At 35.5% G+C, this 24577-nt stretch overlaps 1 long non-coding RNA gene across 2 annotated transcripts in view; it reads right to left on the bottom strand.

Moving 5' to 3' along the window:
• Positions 1-4243: 4243 nt before the first annotated feature.
• LOC141502233 (uncharacterized) overlaps positions 4244-24577 on the bottom strand; it is a 33252-nt gene continuing 12918 nt past the window's right edge. For both annotated transcript variants that reach the window (XR_012472469.1, XR_012472470.1), the window contains 3 exons: positions 11182-11334; positions 8922-9024; positions 4244-6186 (listed from right to left, as the gene is read on the bottom strand). This is a non-coding gene — a long non-coding RNA (uncharacterized LOC141502233). The remainder of the gene's footprint in view (positions 6187-8921; positions 9025-11181; positions 11335-24577) is intronic.

Genomic DNA, 24577 nt, shown 5'->3' with positions numbered 1-24577 from the left:
TGAAACAAACCTCTTGACAGAAATCCAATTGACAAAACCCAGAAAGAAAAGCCAGGAGAAGAACATCCACCTTAGGATCTGTCTTCTGAGATCGTGGGTGAATCCAGGTGCAGAGGGCGGAATCTGCCAGGAGCACAGGACCGGGTAAGAGCCTGGGAGCCTGAGGGCCCAAAAACCAGACCGGCTCCATCAGTGGCAGGGTTAGAGCCTGGTCAACCACAGAGGCTTGGGTCAACTATGGAGCAGAGGCATTGGTGGTGGCACTGACCCTTGGGAGCTTGCCGGCAGGGCTGGAGGAGAGTTCCATTGTGGGAGAGCTGCAGACAACATCCCTGGGCTCCTCTGATTGGGAGGAACTCACACCTCCATTTCAGCTGAAGCCTCTTCCCAGAACAAACACAATTACCTACTACCTCTGCTCCTGGTGCAGGTGTGTGAGCAGCAGAACCACCTCAGTAGTCAATAGGGAGGGTGATGACCTCACCCCATTATTGATCAGAGACAAAGGTATTTAACAGCTTCAACCACTCCCCCCCAGGCCAAGGGAGCAGGCCTCAATCACAGACACTCCAGAGAAAGCAACCAGCAACCCCTACTGGCTGGCTGGATATATTACACTCAGTGAGTAAAGTTTAGGCATCTAGGCACTAAACCTCTGTGAACCAGCCCCTCACCAACACAAGGTCTTAGAATAATGAAGAAAGGCCAGTGCAAAGGAGGGTCCATAGAAAAATTCTTGGAAGGAAAAGACACTAACTCAGAGAGACCTACAACCTCTGAGGAGAATATATGACCTGCTCTCCAGCACAAAAAAACTTCTTTGAAGAAATAAGGAAGGAGTTTAAACATCAATTGGAAAATTTGGGAGAGAAAATTAACACCTTGCAACAAGAAAAAAATCATTGGAAAATACAATTGGACAAATGCAAAAAGAAAATAATTTTCTCAAAATCTCAATTGGTCAGATGGAAAACTCTTTCAAAAATAGAATTGACCAGTTGGAAAAGGAGTTGCAAAAGGTAAATGAAGAAAATTCTTCTCTAAAAAAAATGGAGTCTGTGGAAACCACTGACTTCATGAGACAGCAAGAGTCTGTTAAACAAAACCAAAAAATTGAAAAAAAATAGAAGAAAATCTAAAATACCTCATCTGCAAAACCACTGACCTCGAATAAAGATTGAGAAAGGACAACCTGAGAATTATAGGTCTTCCTGAAAACACTGAAGAGGAAAGATGCCTTTTCCAATCTTTTCACAAGTGCCTTCTTTCTGAGATTACTTCTCTTTTACACTGTTTATCTCTTATGTGGCTGTCTCCTCCATTAGAATGTGAACTCCTTGAGGACTGGAACCTTCTTTTTGTTTTTATATGTCCAATGCTTAGTGCAGAACCTAGTGCATAGTTAGTTTGTTGATTGATTGTTGTTCTTCCCTCTGGAAGAAGACCAAAATGATATCACTATGTTGGAATCAAGTTACAGTGTGTCCAACTGTGGCTGATCAGAACAATATGAGCTCAGAATGCTCTACCATAGGTCAGGTACAAATAGTCCATGTGAACATTTGAGGTGGATTCTCTACATTTGTATACCTAATGTTTCTTTTGAGCTACTTCAATTCTACTTTACTCATAGACCATGGTGTCTTCATTGATGAGGACACGTCATGCTGAGTAGTTCTTTGTTAGATTCTTCCACATCATGCAATCAATTCTGAAATTCTTCAGGAGGAGTTTCATAAATGCTTATTGATGACGATGATGAAAGGAAGTGCAGAAAAGGCAATTAAACACCAAATTCCTAAGGAAAAAAATATACCTGTCCTATCAACCAACCTCCTTTTGCATGAAATCCTCCCTCCATGCTTTGTTTCAGTCAATGCCAAAGCACAGAAATCTGTGAGTTGCCTAAGTAGATCAGATGCCTATATCAGTGGCTAAAATTTACAGTGGGGAGCAAGAAGTATGTCACTCTTCCTCCCAGTCCTGTATGTTATGGAATGTGAGTAAAAGAGGAGCTAGCCTTAGGGAGAGGATGGCAAGAAATGTATTCTAAGAGACAATTTGGTTTTAGCAAGCCTTTGTTCTAACAAAGGAATGTCAAAAGAAGAGATAAAAGATGAAGAGGGAAATTTTTAAATTTTTTCCTTTTCTTTTTTTTATCATTAGAGGATAGATCTAGAGGGCAAGGAGAAAGGAGGGCAGAGAGGGATAATAATTTGGGAATGAGGCAATAGGAAAAGGTATGGGGTAACAGATTTCAAAAGCAGATAAAAAGCAAATAGTAACCAAAGAGTAACCAAAAAGTAATCCATCACAGGTACACATCAGGGAGAAAAGGAGCAGTTTAGTTTGTCTTCTTCTATGTCCCCAACTTCCTCTGATAGTGATCATGTTTCATCACCCTGTCTTGGGGCTTCTTTCCTTCTCCATGTTTGAAGAGGTATAGAGTAGTAGGCTGTCAGATGAGAGATGGCAGACCCTTTCAGAAATGAGGCTCTTCTTTCTGTCTATGTTATACCCTGGAGAAAAGCCTTAACAATTGGTCTCCAAAGAACTTACTAAGGATCTCTCCTTTCCTTTTAACTTCTATTGGGTATCGGATTTGTGTATATATCATATCCCCTTGTAAGATTTTTGAGGGCAGGGACCATTGTTTTAAACAAAAATTAGGGATCAACTAGAATGGCATGATACATTATTGGACTTGGAATCTGGAAGTCTTAAGTTCAAATCCAGCTCCAGACATATATAACCTTGGGCAAGTCCCTTAACCTCTTTTGCCTCAGATTCTTCACATTTAAGATGGAGAAAATAATGAGGCTAAAATAAGATCTTTGTTAAACATTTTGGCAAATCTGCAAGGGCTATAGATTTGCTAACTGTTAAAATTAAAAACAACTGTACAGTACTGTAGTGTTTGTAAAGTACTTTACCATATATTATCTTATCTGAACTGGGGACAAGTCACATGGCAGCAAGATGGCACAATAGATAAGAACACTGATCTTGGAATCAGGAAGACCTTGGTAGAATTTTTCCCATCACTTTTTATCTATGTGACCCTGGTCAAATCATTTAACTTCTTTGTGATTATCTGTCTCAGATTCTTCATCTTCAAAATGAAAGAATTTATATTTGATGGTCTATAAGTTCTTTTCCATTTCTAAATCTGAAATCTCAGAAAACTCTCTGGTTCTCAGTTTCTCTCACTGTCAAATGAAGAGTTGGATGTAATGACCTCTAAAGTCCATTCTAGTTGTAGGTTCCAGAGCCTTATATCCACCTTGAGTAGTGGATACTATTATTATCATTATCATTATTATCATTATTATTACAACTTTCAAACTGAGGAAACTGCTACTTAATAATGTTAAGTAACTTGCCTAAAGCCATATAATTAATAAAGGCCAGAGTTGGGATTTAAACTCTCCTAGGCTAATACTCTTGCCATTGTACCACCACCTACTCCCCCCAAACCTAGTGCTTAGAATATAATAGTTCTTTAGTGAAGTAGTATGGTAAGATTGTTCCATCTGAGATCATGAGCCACAGGTTCATATACTTGCTCAAAACTTTGCTAGCTGTGTGACCACAGGCAACTTTTTGAAATTTACTTTCATCATCTGTTTTTTTTTAAAAAAGGAAATGGGAATAATAATACTTATATTACTTTCCTCACAGGTTCTTGTCATGAAAGTTCTTTCTAAATCTAAGAGGACTATACAAAAGGTAAGAATGCTGTTTTTAAATTGTTTTATTTTTAAACCAGTCATTTCCTATTAACTGCCCCCCCCCTTTTTTGCAAGACAAACGGGGTTAAGTGGCTTGCCCAAAGCCACACAGCTAGGTAATTATTAAGTGTCTGAGACAGGATTTGAATCCAGGTACTCCTGACTCCAGGGCCGGTGCTTTATCCACTATGCCACCTAGCCGCCCTTAACTGTCCCTATCTTTTATAACAAAGAAAACCAGTTTAATAAAACTAACCAAAGTAGCAATTTTGATTGTATAGTCAACATGCCTTAGCTCTACTCCACTACCTCCCTGTTAAGTGAAGTTGTAACATCATTAAACCTTTAAAACCAACTTTCGTTATTTAATCTGAATTCTGGTTCCTTTTCGTGTTGTTTTTAGTTACATGATCATAGTCCTTATTTTTATACACACACACACACACACACACACATATATATATGTATATATATATATATATATATATATATATATATATATATATATATATATTGTTTTCCTGGCTCTATTTTTCTTAACTTTGTATCAATTTTTATAAATCTCATGTTTCTTTGAATTTGTCATCTTTTCATTTCATGTGGAATGATGATAATTAATTTCATCAAGATGCTATATAGTTTGTTTGTTCAGTCATTGCCCAATCAAGGAGCATTGACTTCGTTTATGGTTTTTATTACTACAGAAAAAATGACAACTATAAATATTTTGATCTACATAGGAACTTTCTTTCATTGGTCTTGGAATGGGATCACTGAATAGAAAGGTATGAATCATTATATAAGTTTCTATTTAGATCCTAAGGATCATTTCATTCCATGTCTTTGTATTTCCAACCCCTAGTGTAGTTTCTAGCACTCAGCAGGCAATTAATGTTTGCTTAATTTACAGTCCCAGTTGAGTTTCAGAACAGTTGAACCAATTCACAATTACACTAAGATTTTTGCTTTTTTTCCTTTTAAAGAAAATATTTGTTGAGGGGCAATGTGGTAGTGATTGGATTTGGAATCATGAATTTGTGCCTTGAAGAGGAAGCTCTGATTATACACTGGTTGTGTAACGCTGGGCAAGTCACTTAATGTCTCTAAATCTGTAAATTGTAGAGAAAGCACTCATCTGCACTGACAGAGGGAAGTTCCTTTTCAGGAAGTACAGTTGAAACTGCAGGTCCAATACCCATTTTTTCCCCTTCTCCTCCACACAAAAGAATTAAATTGTTGAATGGTGAAATTAAATTGTGGATTTTGTACCTTACAAATTGTTATTTTCCTTTGAAAGAGTCTAATCTTCCCTCTGTGTCAAAGTCCCAACTCTTAATATTTTCTTCATAACCTAGCAGATTATGAAGGATCTGTCCTATGTTCTGGGCCTTTTCCATTACCACATCTTCACATCTTTTCCTTCAACTGTTCATCTCTAAAAAGTAATAACTGTTTCTTGCTATGGACAAATATGATGTCTCATCTTACTCTGTAGTAATGATGGTACCAGGCCCATCTGACATCTTGTAAGGTAATGGCTGGTGGCAGCCTTCACCAGTTTGTGTGATCCAAGAAGCAGCACACCACTCCCGCTTGGCTAGATCCATCTCCCTTGTCCTCGGTAGCACATCTGAGGCGCCACACTGCCTGTCACTTGTTTTTGCATTGAGTAATCACCAATGTGTGCTGTTAAGTGAGATTTCTGGCTGCTGATTGCATTTATTGCATAAATTACTTCATTATTAAAATCAGATCATTTGAGCTTGCAAACCATTAACATGCAAGCTATTAACATAATTTCATAAGCTAATAAATCAAGCACAGGAAAAGAATTAAGAGGTTCTTAGTGATAAGTGTTTCTTCAGAGATTAAGGGACACAATTTTCTTATGCATATATTAACATTTTAAGAGTGAATTCATGCAAGAGCAAATTTTTTTCCCCTGCATACATGACTTGCGCTTAATACTCTTCATACTCTGCCTCTAAAACTCATTCAAAATTAAGGTTTTTTTTCTTTCACATCAGTATAAAGCAATTTTATGCTGAACCCATTAGCCTTCTGTGATATATTCTATCTATAAAATTCTTATCTTTCTTCATTTATTAGAGTGCAAAAGGTTGGAGGGGCAGACAGGAATAAAGGTAAAGCTGGAAAAAATAACTTGGATTGGTTTTAGATAAGAAAATTTTTATTCTAGGTGAATTTAAAATGTATTCGTAGTCTTAAGAGGTTCTAGTGAAGTTCTAATTATCTCTCTAATTACAGCACGTATTGAGGTTAAGTGTTCTTATCAAATGGTGCATTAAAAATGGATTTTATTCCCAGGCTGTATGTAATAGGCTGTGATACTGGCCAGAACAAAACAGAAATTGGCTCTCTTATCCATCTCACCTACCAGATCATGAGCAACTCCAAGGGATGTAGCCATAATTATCCAATGCAATAATGTTGCCTGGAAACGAAGATAAATTCAAATGTAAATTAGACCAAAGCAACTTTATCCTTTATTCAATCTGTAGAATATTTCTAGCAAATAACAATTTTACAATCATAACTGAAATGCACTCTATGTTGTATTTTCACCATTCACATTGGTTTTTTAAATGGAGATTTGAAGTGGAACCCAATCCTTTTTCTTAAATCTGCCACTGACTTCCAGATACTTGGGGACTGTGGGCTGAAGCTCAAACTTTCCCTGTCTCTTTCCATAGGACAACATATACCCAATTCCACAGACAATTAGTCTGTGTACTTGCATCTAATGAGAAATAACTTCTTTTGGAACCTTAAATCACAGGACTCAGTTTCCTCATTGGTAAAATGAAGGGGTTAGAAGATATACTTTTTTTAGGGACTCTCCAGTTTTAACACCCTCAGTTTCTATGATTCTATGTTTCATCTCTGAACCTTCATTCCACTTAGGTAGGACAAGTTACAGGCTATTTGATGAGGTTTCAAGAATATGGGGAGGTTCACTTCCTCCAAAATATCTACCCACTGATATCTCATATTGTGACATCTGTGATTCAGTCCTTTCAGTTTCAGGACTGATCCTTTTTCTGGGACCATCTTTTAACTTTAAAAATACTTTTAGAAGGTGTATTAAGCTATTAACCATTTACTGGGGACAGTGACAAGAACTCATATTTATATAGCAACTGACCAAGTGTTTTTTCTCACAATGGCTCTGAGAGGTGGGTAGTGAAAGTACTGTTATCTCCCTTTGGAGGTCAGAAAACCGACTTTCAGAGAAGTTGTGACTTGTACAATGTCACATAGTTAGCAAATTGCAGGTTCTCCAGACTACAAATCTGTTTCACTCTACCATATTGTTCATGCATTGTCTAACAGAAATAGCATTGATCTTTGAATCAGAAGACCAAAGTTCAAGTTCCGGCTCCAAGGACAATTTCTCTGGTTTTTAATATTTTTCATCTAAAAAAAGGGTATAATAATAGCAACACTACTTACTGTTGATAATCTGGTTTGACAGTTCAATGCATTTCAGCAAACATTTAATAAGTACCTGCAATGTGAGGCTAGTATTCTGTAAACTTTTATAATGCACAGAAATGTCAATTATTGTTATTTTTGTTATTGTTTTTGCAAGGCAATGGGATTAAGTGACTTGCCCAAGGCCACACAGCTAAGTAAGTATTAAAGGTCCCAGGCTGATTTTGAATTTAGGTTCTCCAGATTCCAAAGTCAGTGCTCTATCCAAGCACCTAGCTGCTCCTAGCTGCCTCTAGCTATTGTTATTCTTGATCTAAAATTCCATCTTTCCTAGTCCCTTAATTCTAGTGTTTTCTCTTTTAATTATTTCCTATTTATCCTATCAGTAGCTTGCTTTGTTTATTTGTTTATTTGCTTGCATATTACCTCTTTCATCAGATTGTAAGCTTCTGAAGGGCATGGACTGTCTTTTTCCTCTTTTTGTAATTCCAAACCCTTAGCAAAGAGGCTTTTAAGTGTTAAGTGAAATGAATTGATCTGCCAAACCATATCTCATGTGATGGATTTCAACTTTAATCTTTTCCAGGAAATCACCTATGTGCTTGCCCCTCTTTTGAAGAGATGCTCTGTACACAAAGCAGAAAGACTACAGTCCTTCCATTTAGCCACAACCTTTTGTCTTATCATTTCATTTATTTCAAGATGACAAAACAAACAAACAAATAAAAAAAAGCAAGGATTTGGCTTTTTAAAATCTTTCCAAACTTTTCCTAATCCACTGCTTTGATCTTGAAGGAGAACAAGGAGGCTATGTAAGACCTAGAACCATATTGTATTATCATCTTTCATGGGTCATAGCTAACCTGTTAATGATGAGCTTTTGATCTTTTAATGAAAATAACTCTCTTAATACTAATTTGCAGAAGAGTTACCAACCTAGCCAAAAGTAAGTTTCAGGTTTCTTCTAACTAATCTAACCATTTACTGAATCCCTCTGTCTAATTCTTTTCTCCTTTTTATACAAGTCTTAAAGCTGATGCTTCCTTCTAGACAATCTATGTGTTTAGAAGCATAGGGTTGCAGAATTTTAAACATAGTAGGTTCTTACAAAAATCTAATTCCATTTTTTCATTTAATAAAGGAGTTCTTTGAGGTCCAATGATGTTAAACAGATCTGACCAAACTCATGTAACTAATTACTGGCAAAGATGGAACTAGAACCTAAGTAACTAGTCTGCTGTACTGGATGAGCATTTGCTCATTTATACATGTATGTTTTCAAGTAATTTCAAATAGAAAAAGGTGTCTCCATTCTTTTTCCCATCATGAAACTGGTGGGAAGCCTCCATTTTACTAGTTAAATCATTGACCTGGAATTAGAATTATAGGTTGACTATTGGAATTATAGGCTGTTGAGTCTAGAAGGAACTTTAGAAATGATCAAAATCAGTGGTTCTCAAATTTTTGATTTTGAGACCTCTTTACTCTTTTTTTCTCCTCTTTACTCTCTTAAAATTTATTGAGGACCTCCTTAAAAATATTTGTTACATGGGTTATCAATATCATATTAAAATTAAAACTAATAATCTAAAAATATTTGATTATCATTTAAAATAATATTTATTAACATGTTAAATAAATCCTTTAACATAGAATTTTTATGAAAAATAATTTATGCTTTCCAAAACAAAAAATAGTGAGAAAAGTAGCATTGTTTTACATATTTTTGCATACCTCTTTAACGTCTGGCTTGAAAGAAGATTGCTGGATTCTTATATCTGTTTCTGTGTTCAATCTGTTGGGATATGTTATTTTGGTTGAGGTATGTGAAGAAAATCTGGTCTCATATAGACATGTAGTTGGAAAAGAGAAAGTATTTTAATAGGTAAGTAATGTCTTTGTATCATTATAAAAATAGTTTTGAACTTTTGGACCTTCAAAATGGTCTTGGGGATCCCCAGGAGCTCACGGACCATGCTTTAAGAATTGCTGATCTAGTTCAGCTCTCTCATTTTACAGATAAGAAAACTATAAGTTTGATAATATTTCCAGTTTTTTCTTTTTATCATCTGAACTATGCGAAAATTAGGTTTGCTTGTTTTTTTAAGTACATCCCCTTCTTGTTCACTCACTTGTCCGTCATATTGGATACAATTCTGTGATTGATTCTCAAGTGTGTTATTGCTTACTGATGCATGGAGAAAAAAATGTTAAATTTGGAATCAGAGAGTTTGGGTTGTGATTCTAGCTCTTTCACTTAATAGCTGTGTAACCTTGGATGAGTCATTCAATTTCTTTGTTCCTTAGTTTCCTTACCTGTAAAATTGGACTAGAAGACCTTTATAATCTTCTAAGTATCTATGATCCAGTGCTGTATATAATTTAGCTTAGGATGCATTGTGCATGTGAATGTATATACACGCACATATATATATATATATATATATATATATATATATATACATATATATGTATATAAACAGAGCTGACATATACATGATAAATTCAGTAGGAAGTAGCAGTCCATAAGAGGACAGATGTATAAAGCACCATTCTTGGTCTCCTTTATTGTTAGTATTTCATGCATGCATTGAACAGGGAATTGTTAAGATCCTTCCCTACACTGAAGTGAGTGTGAAAATGTCAAGCGTTAACAGCTAATTAGTAACATTTCAGGGAAGAGGTAGAATATTCTTTTAACTAGGGGATAACCCTGCTAATTCTGCCAAGCTGCCATGTGTCACCATAAGTCTCAATGGAGACAGACACCTTCTCTAACTGTCAAGGGAAGCCCAGCATGAGGGGCAGGACTGAGAGAGAACTCCCAGAGCAATGACCCTTATTTGGGGCATCGTCAATAGCTGTAATGTCCAGTGAGTTGATCAGGCTACTAGACTCTTTGGGTTCTAAGCATCATAGTAATTGCTGAGAATTTCCCCCTTTTCACATACAGTGAAGACTGCCAATTCTTTATGGGGCTGCAGAGTTTCACAGAAAGCATCCTTTTAGGGAGGAATCCTGATCAAAGCCCTAATACTTTAAAGAGTTTATGTTGGACTTAGTCCTATTTGTCCCAGATGCACCTGTCCATGGATCAACTTCATATACTGGATAATCTTCAAGAAATTGTGATGAATGACCCCAGGTTTCTCCAGAAAACAAAGACTTATCTTTTTAATCAACATTGTTCTATCATTATTGCTTGGCTATGTCATCTCTGGAACACAAATATCTGAAGAATTAAAAATAAACATCACAAGTGGCAATAAAGAGGTGCATGGGAAAAGAAAGTGGCATTTACCCAATGAGGAGCTAAAAAAGTGGAAAGATGGCCTCAGGGAAATGTAGGGTCAGTCACATTTAAGGGTGAGAGATAAGAAGAGAACAACTTTATTTTTCCCCTGATATTCTCAAGATATCAAAACAAATGAGGAAGAGAGCACACTTAGGGGAGGACCTGGATAAGAGCCAGGATGGTTGGACATTATGGGTTGGAATGAGCAACTACATCAATTGGATTTCAGATCCATTTGAGTATTTGATGATATTATAGATTCAGTGGCAGAACAGACAACAAAATCTGGAATCCTGTTCTGTAGTTTTAATTTAAAGAGTACTGTGGTAGTTTATCTATCTATCTATCTATCTATCTATCTATCTATCTATCTATCTATCTATCATTCATTTATCTGTTTTTCTGTCTATCTCAAATCCAGGTTTCATGGGTATGGAGAATTCCATATACAGAAACTCTCTTTCAATATATATCAACAACTATTCTGTCATTTAAAGTTCCTGAGAGCTTCTGGGGGAACTAAGAAGTCTTTTAACTTGCCCACATTCACAGTCATTTGGTGTTAGAGTTAAGACTCGAAAATGTCTTTCTGACTGTAAGGTTCTCTGACTTGCCAGGGGTTTGAAAGGGCAGTCCATGGAGCCCTGGAAATCAGGGAAGTCAAAATTCTTTTCACGATAATACTAAGATGTCATTTACCTTTTAAACTATTCCTCCATTTTTCCAACTATATAGCTTTGTAAGACTGGATTTTTTTCATATACTTAAACCAACAATACACAGCAACAAACTGAATGCAGTAGCTTCTATGGGAATCCAGTTGTCTTCTGTAAAGTCAGATACTAAAGGAATCTGCAAATATATGAAAAACAATGTTACTCTTTTCAGTATTTTTGTTTTGGAAAATGTAGTTTTTTAATATATATGTTCACATATAATGAATTTATTATGTTTATTTAAAATGAATCAATCAATAGATTTTTAAAAATTTCAGTATGAAATTTCTAATGCATTTCTAATGCAATAATATCCATAAATATAACGTAGATTTTAAAAAGTCATTTGGGAAGTCCTCCATAAGATTTAGGGGACAGTTAAGTGACACAGAGGATAAAACTGGGCTTGAAGTCATGAAGACTCATCTTCCTAATCCTGAGCAAGTCATTTCATACCATTTGCCTCAATATTTTCATCTGTAAAATGAATTGGAGGGGCGGCTAGGTGGCGCAGTGGATAGAGCACTGGCCCTGGAGTCAGGAGTACCTGAGTTCAGATCCAGCCTCAGACATCTTTTTTTGTTGCTAAAACTATCAGTTGTTTCTCTTATCTTTGTTGAATCTAGTATTTTCTAAGTAAATTATTATGTTTGCTGCTAATTAGGGATACTTTTGTTTCTTCTTTTCCTTTGTTTGATGCCTTTTGATTTCATTTTCTTATCTTTTTTAGCCATCTGCATAAGCATTTTATTGCTTATTTCTCTGCATATTAAATTCTGTGTTGTATTATATTATTAACAAATCATCTCCTTTTAAAATTTTTTATGTATTTTATTTTTAATGAATGGGATAAAAGAAGCATTTCCATAACAGTATAATAAAAAAGTGATTGTAACTGAAACTGTAAATCTATTGTGGACAGTTTACTCTTCCTTTTAAAGTTATAAAGTTTCTCTTGTCTTTTTACTATCATAATCATTTCTAAAAATGTTAACAGCAGGGTAAAGAAGTGTCCTTGCTTTTTTTTTAGATTTATCAAGAAAACTTCACGTGTTTTTTCATTACAAAACATGCTAGCTTTTGGCTTCAGTCAAAAGAAAGGGATATGTTTTAATCATATAAAATGATTCTTCATTATCAATGCTTTCTAATTTGCTGGTGTTTTATATAATACTTTACATGGTGTTTTACATAAATAAGTGTAGCCTTTTTTTTACATCTATTAATATAAGAATTGTCTTTGGAAGGTTTTGTTTTAACTCAATTATTTTAATAATCTCCCTAATTTTGAAGTGTCCTATTCTCTCTGGTATAAACCCAACTTGATTATTTTAAAAATATATTATTGAGGATGAGGAATCAATTAGGAAGCAATTGCAATAGATTAAGTGTAAGGTGAAGAAGTCCTGAATTAAAATGGTTTCTGTGAAAAGATAGGACTGGATAGGGGAAGCTAGGTGGCATAGTGGATAAAGCACTAGCCCTGAAGTCAGGAGTACCTGGGTTCAAATCCGGTCTCAGACACTTAATAATTACCTAGCTGTGTGGCCTTGGGCAAGCCACTTAACCCCACTTGCCTTGCAAAAAAACCTAAAAACAAAACAAAACAAAACAAAACAAAAAGATAGGACTGGATGAGAAATATATTGAACAGGTAGAACTGGTAAGACTTGGCAAAGGGAGCATTGTCTGTGGTTGTGAACCTCGAGTGTCTGGAAACATCATGGTAACCTCAATAAAATTAGAGATGCTAGAAAAGGGATAAGGCTTTGAAGATAGGTTCTTTGGACATGCTGAATATGAAATACCTATGGATCATCTAGTTGAATATGTCCAATAGACAATTGATGAGGTTACTTAGAAAAGAAATTGGAACTGGTCATGTAAATCTGGAAATTATATGCATAGTGCTTATATTTGAACCTTTGAGAGGAAATGAGAGAGAGAGAGAGAGAGAGAGAGAGAGAGAGAGAGAGAAAGTGAGTCGGGTTAGAAGAGGGCCCAAGATAGACCCTGGAGAGTAGAACAAGAATGATGATGTAGCAAAAGACCCTTAAAAAGGGGTCAGACAGGAGTCATGAAAAAAAGATGAGAGCAGTGCCACATAAATCCAGAGAAAAAGATTTTTTGGGAGAATGGAATAGTTAACAAAATTTACAGGAAATAGACTGAGTTAAAGCCCTCAGATTTTACTCTTAATATAGATCTCTGGTGAGCATGTAGAGAGCAGTTTCAGTTGAACAATGAGGTAGAAATTCACATTAAAAGGAGCAAAAAATGAGTGGAACATGAGGAAATGGAGTCAATATACAGAATAAAAATTCATGTAAAATAGAGAATAAAACTTGTAGGGATGGAAATAAATGTATATTTTTGAGAGTTGGGAAACTATGGGCATGTTTATAGGAAGTGGAGAGAGATCTGATAGATTAGAGGCTGAAAATTAGGAATGGAATGGGAATGACTGAAAGGACAATCTTTCAGAGGAGATAGTAGTGGATGGAATGAGCACAATCAGAGAGGTTATCACATGTCAGAATTTCTGTTTCTGTGAGACAGGAGACAAGAGAAAATGGATTATGTTTAAGATAATTTGGAAAGTAGATCTGGGGAACAGAGGAAATTTATGGCAGATCAGTTCTATTTTTTTTTTTTTTGGGTTTTTGTAAGGCAAACAGGGTTAAGTGGCTTGCCCAAGGCCACACAGCTAGGTAATTAAGTGTCTGAGACTGGATTTGAACCCAGGTACTCCTGACTCCAGGGACTCTGCTTTATCTACTATGCCACCTAGCCGCCCCAGTTCTATTTTTTTTTTCAAAGAAGGTTTCCCCACAGTTAACAGGTATCAGAGTCAGGAACTGGGTCAATCCTTTAGCTATTCTACATGCTGTATTTTGTGCCAGCCATTAGATTGGGAGAAAAATATAGGTATATGGGTAATGAATGCAAAATTCTTTAAAGTCATAATAGAATTCAAGCACATTACTGGACCATCATCCTAGTCATCATGAGAACCCTTAAAAGCCCAAATTAGCTTGGGAGAGAACAAGTGGCATAAAATTTAATATATATTAAAGTAGAAAGTGGGGGGGAAGAGGGGAGAAAGAGGGGGAGAGAGGGGAAGGGGTGAGAGAGGGTGGGAGAGAGAGAGAGAGAGAGAGAGAGAGAGAGCATCTGAAAAGGACCTTAGAACTATGTGAAGGGAAGTAATTCATAATAAGCCTGGAAAGGTAAAAATGTTGTGTAGGGCTTTAAATGCCAAACAGAAGTTTGTATTTGATCCTAGAGGCAATAGGCAACTATTTAAACCCTTTAAAAGGGAGTAACAGTGACCAGACTCATGCTTTAGGAATGATACTTTAGAGAGATGTAGAGGACAGTTTGAGAGGAGAGACATTTAAATGAGGGAGATCAATTAAGAGGTTACTATAATGTTTTGGAAAGAACTGAGGGAAACCAGAACTAGGATCTTAGCTCTCTGAGTGGAGAGGGGATGATCCTTAAGCTCCAATACTAGTTTTTCTCCTGAACTTCAGAAATACATCACAAGTCTTGGCAACTGAATGGACATGTGAGATATGGGGAAAAAGTGTAGTCTAGGATGACTCCAAGGTTTGAACTTGGACAAACATTATGAATACATTGTTTATATAATTGTATTTATTACATATGTACAAATATGCAGATTATATATAGACATATAAAACTATAGTCTCAACAAATTGATGGTTTTAATCATTAATGAACTTGTGTCAGAACTATATATGGACAAGAAAAGAAAAGAAATACTGTTGATGACCTTCCCCACTAAAGAGCTCTTTATAATTCTATACATCATAAATAGAAGTAGCAGGAGGGTCAGGCCGAGAGTATGGAGACTTACCCTTTCATCTTATATTATTTCAACTTTTTAACTTTGTCTAACTTGGTTTTTACTTCAAAAACGAATTATTGGCAGCTAGGTAGCACAGTGGATAGAGCACTGTCTCTAGAGTCAGGAGGACTTGAGTTCAAATTTGACCTCAGACAATAATGTGTGACCTTCAGCAAGACACTCAACCCCATTACCTTAAATAAATAAAATTTAAAAAAAAATTAATTACTGCTTTAAAGCAGACCATGAGGAAGACTGGGAAAATGAGGTCTATGAGAGGTATTCAAGTTATATAATATATTACTTCTCCTGTGATTTAATGATGCAGCACAGTATTTACAGACCAAACCTGGTCTTTGTTAAGTACTTTCTAAATTGGGATAATTTTCTTTTTTTTTTTATTTTTCCCATCACTGCCTAATTTATGTCTGCATTCAAGTGCACCATTGCTTTTTTTTTTTGCCTGCATCTAGAAGTCTGTAAGTTAAAAAGAGATCTCTTCCTGTTTGTATTTAAGGAGCAATACAAGATGCCCCAGAATTTTTTTTAAATCACGAAATCTTGGATCAAAAAGTTTTAGTTACCTCACTCTCAAAGGAGCAATGGAGGGAAGGGAGGATATGAAGTACAGCTGGGTCAAAGTATTGGTAAGTGCTAAGTACGATTTATCATTTATCAAGAATTCAAACAGCTAGATGGTTCAAATAGCCTCAACTTTTGAGCACTCTGAACTTTCATAAAAAAGGGCAAAAGATTCAGAAATCTAGGGTTGAATCTCAGAAACCATTTAGTCCAACCCCCTAAGTTTATAAATGAGGACTCTGAGACCCAGGGAAGTTAAATGACTTGCCCAAAGTCATTGACATATTGTTATTGTCATTGGTTCTAGAAGACCATGACATCAAATGAATAATGTCATGGCATACCCAAAATTTGAGTTAAAATGAGGAGGTGTTGTGCCTTTAAACACACCGTTCTCATGAACTCTTCCAGAACCTTCTGGACTCAGTGACCTGATAGAGTAGGAAAAGGATGACAAGTATGTTGGTCTGGATATAGTGGCCTTTTACATGCAAGTCTTTCCCATATCTCCAAGGCATGGGTGTTATAGTATTGTCAGTCTTATGGGGTTTTGACTTAGCAACATTCAATCAAAGTTCCACAACTGGTGACTATATACACATCTTTGATTCCTCATCTAAGAAGATCACATAAATAAGACAATTGGAGTTAAGATGTAAACCTAGGTCTTTTGAATCTAAATGTAGCATCTCACTGTGCCTTAGCTTTGTGCCTCACTGATAATAAAGAGCCAGATTTAAGGTCAATAGAAGAAAAAATTTTCTAGGAATCAATGCTGTCCAAAAGTGGCGTTAGGTGTCTTATCTGGTAATAGATACAAATAACACACTTTTGCAATCTGGAAAATCTACATAAAATATTTTGGCCCTTTCTTTGAGCCAGAGAAGAAATCAGAATTGATATCATATAACACCATACATATATTTTATACATTTTTACAATATCATACATAAATTTTACATATATTTCTGTGTCTGCTGACCTTCATGCATCATTTGCAGCTTCTGCAAAACTTCCCCAAAATTCCTATTTAATTTCTTAGGCCAACCCATGATATATTGAAACACTAATGGGGAAAATCATGATATGTGATATGGAAGGCATGACTGTTTGTGCCCTCTGACATCCCATATATTAGGGCAATTCTATTATTCTATGATATCTCTAATAAATGATAAGTTCATGGATATTTTAATGGATCAGTAGACAGCCTTATTATTATTAATAAATACAAGAGTAGACCAAAAGCTCCTTAGAGGTAGGGACTGTTGTTGTTGTTGTTGTTGTTGTATTTTTTGTTTATTTATCATTTTGCCCTTGTATGTCCAGATACTAAAATAATATCTGGCACCTGGGGGATATTAACTGTTTCTCAAATGGAATGGCATTGAACTAAATTATACTAAACAGAGTATCAGAATTTACTCTGGAAGTACTTTCTGAAAGTCTGCCTCATTCAGAGGATCTTTGATCTTGCTGATCCTATGTAGATTCTCTCTGCTTTAAGAAAATATCTATTTAAATAACTGGGTAAATATCAACTGCTCATGGATAGGTAGAGCTTATATAATAAAAATGACAATTCTACCAAAACTAAACTACCTCTTTAGTGCCCTACCAATCAAAATTCCAAAAAATTACTTTAATGAGTTAGAAAAAATTGTAAGTAAATTCATATGGAGAAATAAAAAGTCAAGAATTTCCAGGAGCTTAATGAAAAAAAGTGCAAAATAAGGTGGCTTAGCCCTACCTGATCTAAAATTATATCATGAAGCATCAGTCATCAAAACTGTTTGGTATTGGCTAAGAAATAGAGTGGTAGACCAGTGGAATAGACTAGGTGTAAAAGCAGGAGAGTATTATAGTAATCTGCTGTTTGATAAAACCAAAGAGTCCAGCTATTGGGATAAAAACTCCCTCTTTGATAAAAACTGCTGGGATAATTGGAAGTTAGAATGGAAGAAACTTAGATTAGACTAACACCTCACACCCTTTACCAAGATAAGATCCAAATGGTTACAGGACTTAGACATAAAAAAACAAAAAAGCAAATTAGAAGATCAAGGACTAGTTTACCGGTCAGATCTATGGAAAGGGGAGCAGTTTATGACTAAGGAAGAGTTGGAGAACACCACCAAAAATCAACTAGATGATTTTGATTACATTAAATTAAAAAGCTTTTGCACAGATGAAACCACTGTAACCAAGATCAAAAGAAATGTAGTAAATTGGGAAACAATCTTTACAACTAATGATTCTGACAAATGACTCATTTCTAAAATATATAGAGAACTGAGTCATATTTTTAAAACAAAAAGCCATTCCCCAATTGACAAATGGTCAAAGGATATGCAAAGGTAATTTACAGATGAGATCAAAGCAATCCATAGCCATATGAAAAATTGCTCTAAATTATTAATTATTAGAGAAATGCAAATGAAAGCTTCTCACCTCACACCTTTCAGATTGGCCAATATGACCAGAAAGGATAATGATCATTGTTGGAAGGGTTGTGGGAAATCTGGGATACTATTACATTGTTGGTGGAGCTGTGAACTCATCCAACCTTTCTGGAGAGCTATTTGGAACTATGCCCAAAGGGCAACAAAAATGAGCATACCCTTTGACCCAGCAATACCACTACTGGGTCTATACCCTGAAGAGATGATGAAAAAGGGTAAAAACATCACTTGTATAAAAATATTTATAGCAGCCCTGTTTGTGGTAGCAAAGAATTGGAAATGAAGTAAATGTCCTTCAATTGGGGAATGGCTTAGCAAACTGTGGTATATATATATATATATGTCATGGAACACTATTGTTCTATTAGAAACCTGGAGGGATAGGAATTCAGGGAAGCCTGGAGGGATTTGCATGAACTGATGCTGAGTGAGATGAGCAGAACCAGAAAAACACTGTACACCCTAACAGCAACACGGGCATGATGTTCAAGCTTGAAGGACTCGCTCATTCCATCAGAGCAACAATCAGGGACAATTTGGGGCTGTCTGCAATGGAGAGTGCCATCTGTATCCAGATAAAGAACAGTGGAGTTTGAACAAAGTTCAAGGACTAGTCCCTTTAATTTCGGAAAAAAATACCAGATATCTTATTGTCTGATCTTGTTACCTCTTAGACTTCTTGTCTCTTCCTTAAGGATATGATTTCTCTCTCATCACACTCAATTTGGATCAAGGTACAACATGGAAACAAAGTAAAGACTGACAGATTGCTTTCCGAAGGGGGTGGGGTGGGGGGGAGGGAAGTAAGACTGAGGGGAAAATGTAAAACTCAAATAATATCTTTAATAAAAAAACAATAAAAAAGAAAATATCTATATTACAAAAATACATCATTTGAATTATTTTTCATTGACTGCTGAAGAATATTTTTTTTAGTTTTTTTTTTTTTTTTTTTAGCAAGGCAATGGGGTTAAGTGGTTTGCCCAAGACCACATAGCTAGGTAATTATTAAGTATCTGAGGCTGGATTTGAACTCAGGTCCTCCTGACTCCAGAGCTGGTGCTCTATCCACTGTGCCACCTAGTCATCCCTGAATGAAGAATATTTTAAAATATAAAGGTCATTCTTGTTTATTTTGCTTAGAAATATATTATTTAAAAATTACAGACATTTTAAATTGCCTGCATTTTATATATTCTTATGCTTAAAAGTTAAAAAAAATCACATCTCATTTCTATGAAATGTAAAGATGTAGTTAATAATGAAGTATGAAAACACTGGCTAGTTAGAAATGATTTGCATATATAAACTTAAATAAAATTGATTTTATTAAAATTGATCAATTAACATAAAATTTACAAGATATTTATTGTATGATAGTATTTCCTTTGCTAAAATCATGCAATTTGTTGTGGGATGTTATGATTCTGCTACAGTTGTTAGTCTAATTCAGTCAGTAGAAGTCATGACAATAGGTGTCTGTGATTAATCTAGTTCATCTCAGGGGACAATTATTACATAATTCCTCAGTCATATGTAATACTTGTTTTCTGAAAAAGTCAAAACACTAACCTCTTCTTATAAAACTTCCCTGGTATGAAGGGGGAATTTGACTGATTCTATTTTTTCCAGTTCTAATATCAACTCTAATATCTAATCTCTAAATCTAATATCTATCTAATATCTCAATATTTAATATCCTTTTTTTGCTATGAATTGTGGTCCTATTATCAAAAACTGCAAACTCCATTCCCACATGAAAGTCAACACAGTTGGAAATTAGTCCTGAAATACTATATAAATGGGATTTAGACAGTGTAGTCAAATCACTGACAGGAGTGAGCTCCAAGACAGAATTCTGCAAACAGTAAGTACTTAATAAATGTTTACTGAGCTGAATTGGGCTCTGGAAATTGAAAGCAAACTTAATGCCATGTGGAAGGAAGAATTTGTCTCTGCTGTTATGACTTTTTACTTCTACTTTCACCCCTTACCCCCCATCTAATACAAATAAATCATTCCATCCATTGAATGAGGAAATGAAAATGAATGAAAAAAAGGCATTTATTAAGTGTTATGTGTGTCAAACATTGCTTAAGTACTGGGGATACAGGTTAAAAAAAAAAGGTAGAATGAGCTCCCTAGAAGGGTTTAGGGGGCAGGGAAGTTTTCTCCTTGGAAGTTAAGTGGATGCTAGGTAAACAATTTCCAGATATGTTATAGTGGGGATTCCTTTTGAATTATCAGTTGCACTCAATGCTCTCTAAGGTCCCTTTCAAATCTAACATTTAGTGCTTTTATATTTCCACAAATTTATATATCTAACTCCAGTTTCTTTTTTGAGCTACAGTTCCATATCACTACAGACTTGAGACATTTCACATTGAATGTCCCATAAGTTCCTCAAATTAAACATACCCCCAAATTAAACATGTTCCTATTTTTCAAAGAGATATTTGTACAGTATTTAGCACAGTACTTTGGCATATTCTCCTCCCCTTCCTGTTCCCCTATTTAAGTCAAGTATATCGTCATCTTTCCAGTAACCCTAGTTTGCAACCTTGGATTCTTATTTTATTTTTTATTTTTTATTTTTAGTTTTTGCAAGGCAATGGGGATAAAGTGGCTTACCCAAGGCCACACAGCTAGGTAATTAAGTGCCTGAGGCTGGATTTGAACTCAGGTACTCCTGACTCCAGGGCCGGTGCTCTTATCCACTGTGCCACCTAGCCACCCCGGATTCTTATTTTATTCTTCTTTCTCCATCATACCTCATCTCCAACCAGTAACCAAGTCTTATTGATTCTACCTTTACAACATTTTTCAAATCTTTCCCCTTCTGACTACTTGTAATCCTATTCTCTAATTGAAGCTTTCATGGACTCCTGTGTAGACTTCTAAGCTTCTAAAGGGGGGTAAATATGTGACACAGTGGATAGAGCACTGTACCTAGAGTTAGGAGGACCTGAGTTCAAATATGACCTCAGATACTTAATAATTGCCTAGGTGTTTGACCTTGGGCAAGTCACTTAACCCCATTGCCTTAAATAAATAAAAGTTTAAAAATAATTAAAATAAGCTTCTAAAGGGCAGGGATCATACCTTAACTTGTTTTGTTTTTTTTGTATTCCACCCAAAACAGGGTTTTTGTGTGTAATAGGTTAATAAATCATAGAATCTCCAAAGTGGAAGGGACCCTAGAAGTCTTGTAATCCAATGCCCAACCTGTGCATTCTACCTCATCTTTAACAGTTGGTCATTAGATCCCTCCATATTTCTGGTGATAAAGAACTTTGTGAAGCAGTTCATTCCCATTTTGAACAAGCCCTCCTAATGAGTTAGCATATCCATCCTTGTAACTCCTCTGAACTGTCCTTGTTCTGCCTTTTGGATTTATATTGAATTAAACTTAATTTCTCTTTCCCATGACAACCTGTCAGCTATTTGAAGGTCTGTATTATCTTCTAATTCCATACTGAATTGTTCCACTTCCTCTAACTGTTTTGATAAAGAAAATAAAGCTAAAATAGCTTATATTTTCTTTCTCCCAGTAGGATAGTATTGTGATCCACCTTTATCTTTTTTTCTGCAGTAATTTAGTCATCCTGTAGGGAAATGTGTCCCAGGAGCCTATGTAGTATTATGTGTGATGACATTAGAACAGTGAACAGGGAATTGGGCTGTAGTTTTGTCATCTTTGAGTTTAATAGCCTTAACAAAGAATCCACTTGAGGGTTAGATAATATTAAGATAAAGAGATTTCTCTACAACTGAAGTCTGAAGTGATAATGGGAATTCTGTTCAAGTGACCTTGAACTCCCAAAGAGCTGCTTGGAAAATGGAGTGAAGTAAGGACTTGATTGCCTCTCACTTGGAGGAAGTAAAAGTGCATTGATTAACCAGGAAAAGTCACCCATTCCCTATGTTTCATGGGACACTAGACAGAGCCTTTGAAGGAACAGAAGTCCTCAGGATAGGATTTCTAGGTATTGGGAATATGCCATTCAATAATAGTAGAAATGGTATTAGGAATGGGAGCATTAATTGATTAGTAGCACTCCTTTTACTTAGAAAAAAAGAAACACACACACACACACACACACACACACACACACACAAAACACATGCTAGGAGGTACATTGCTGGCTTAAATTCCTGCTGAGGAATATTTAGTAATTATTTTGATTAAATATTTAGTTATATCCTAGATGAAGGAACTCTATGTATGAATGTAGAACTACTTAAATTAATCAGTATTAGATTGTAGAATTGGAAAACACATTCAAAGTCATCTAGTCCAACCCCACCCAAAGTAGGAATTCCTTCTGCAATATTCCTGACAGCCTGCCACTCATCCCTGCCTTGGAGACCTATGGCAGGGAACTTTGTATTTTCCTCTACAACTCATTCTGTTTTGTACAACTGCGATTATATATAGAATCAAAGACTACCTCTTTACTCCTTCTACCTTATTGCCCTAATTCTGCCTTCTGGCACCAAGCAAAGCAAGGTTAATCCTTCCACATAAAAGAGATGGTTTTTATTTAATGGCATTGAAATCCATAGGATGAAATTTCTTTTGATCTTTGAAATAAACAGATTTGGCAAAAATAAATATTTAGCATTCTTTGGCAAGTGTGTAGTGATGGCCCTTAATGTAGCCCTTTGCGCCTCCTCATTATGTTTACAAAAGAAGTCTGATATGGTTAGTTTCTTTATTCTGAGAATTGGGGAGCAGATAAATATGGGTTGTACTTGTGACAAATTTATCCTGAAGGAAATGATCATTGTATACATAAAGAGAACATTTGTGGCTGGAATTGAGTCAACCACCAACATGTATTTTACATCTTAGATAATGACAGTTCACCTTTTTAAAAAAAATCAGATAATTAACAGAGGCAAAATAATATAACATTAATAATCAGAGGAACCACTTTATCTGTAACTTCTTCCCTAGGCTCCTTTATTTGTGTATTCTGCAGCTGCTATCCTGGTGCCTGAAAGGTAATTAAGAAGTGTTAATGATATGTATCCCTCTCTTATCAAAGTCATTAACACATTATTATTGTGAAGAAGAATCAGGGATGACCTGGTTGGGGCTACAAGGTTTTAGGCATAAAGCTTATTGATCTGGCCTAGATTTCTGCTGTGAGGAGGACATGTTGGCTCAGGGATGACTTAGCAGGTCATCTCATCTGTTACCAGTGGGTCTTGTTTTCCCCACACTTCCAGGTTCCTTCCCAAGAACTTATAGAGCTCTGATCATTCTAAATTTGACCCACTGAAAGCACAATTAATAGAATTGTTTCCAACTCTGAATCTTCTATTTAAACTTTTTATAACACCCTCTATTCTTCTCCCCATCAAAAACTGGATCCTAGATATGCCTCCATACTCAGCCATACACAGCCCATACTCTAAGCACAGTTATTGTACTAGTTTTGAAGAATTAATAGATAAAAGTTCACCTATTTGGGAATCCTTTTATGTTCTGATCAGAATCATCATTTGGCCACTGATAATTGTTGTTCACATCCTATTTTTGCAGATATAACTTGATATATTATAGTGCCTGAAATATAAACCCTTAATAAATGATATATCTATATGGAAAAACATATCTATCTGTACATATATCTATGTAACATACATATAGATATCTAAATATAGCTATACATAGACAACTATACATACATATATATTAATATATATATCTATGTTCAGATACACAAAGATGATAGATATCTCTATGTAGATACACACAGGGTCAGAATGGAGCAGGCTTGAATCCAAGTCTCACTGCTCACACATATTTTCTGTGTGACCGGTTATGGGTAGAGAGTTTACTCATCCCTAAACCAATGAAACCATAGCTTTGGTCATATAGGAGCAAACATATGTTGTCTATATGTATGTATCTATCTATCCATCTATTTCTTTTTAGCAAGAGAATCAACTTCAAATATTATATTCGATGTATTTAGAAATTTGCTTTATAATAATTCTGTTCCTATTCAAAAGCCATGAATTCATAGTCAGAGGATCTGAGTTCAAATTATGGTTCTGACACTTAACTTTTATGTGACCTTGGAGAAATTACTCCATTCCTTTGAGCCTCAGTTTTCTCATCTACAAAAGGAGGGGGTTTTGCTAAGTTATCTTTTGACTTTAAATCTATAATCTCACATTCTTTTCTGAAGATTTTAATGCAATAGAGTTTGCTCTGTAAAAATACATTGCATGTGCTATTTGGTCAAAAGAAAACTTAAATTGACCTTAAGTTTATACATTCACACATATTGTTATTCATCCCTTGTTTATGAATAGGGCCAATGACATCTCAGGGTGATGTCTTGATTTATAGGTAATAAGTGAGGCAGAGTTCCATAGTCATCAACCTTGCTCTATCTTCCTGAGTCATCAAAGTCCAGTGGCAAGACAAAAGTCAAGATGAAGGG

The sequence above is a fragment of the Macrotis lagotis genome, chromosome X (genome assembly GCF_037893015.1).
Source record: "Macrotis lagotis isolate mMagLag1 chromosome X, bilby.v1.9.chrom.fasta, whole genome shotgun sequence".
In the NCBI taxonomy this organism is placed as follows: domain Eukaryota; kingdom Metazoa; phylum Chordata; class Mammalia; order Peramelemorphia; family Peramelidae; genus Macrotis; species Macrotis lagotis.
This window is presented reverse-complemented; position numbering and strand designations above follow the sequence as displayed.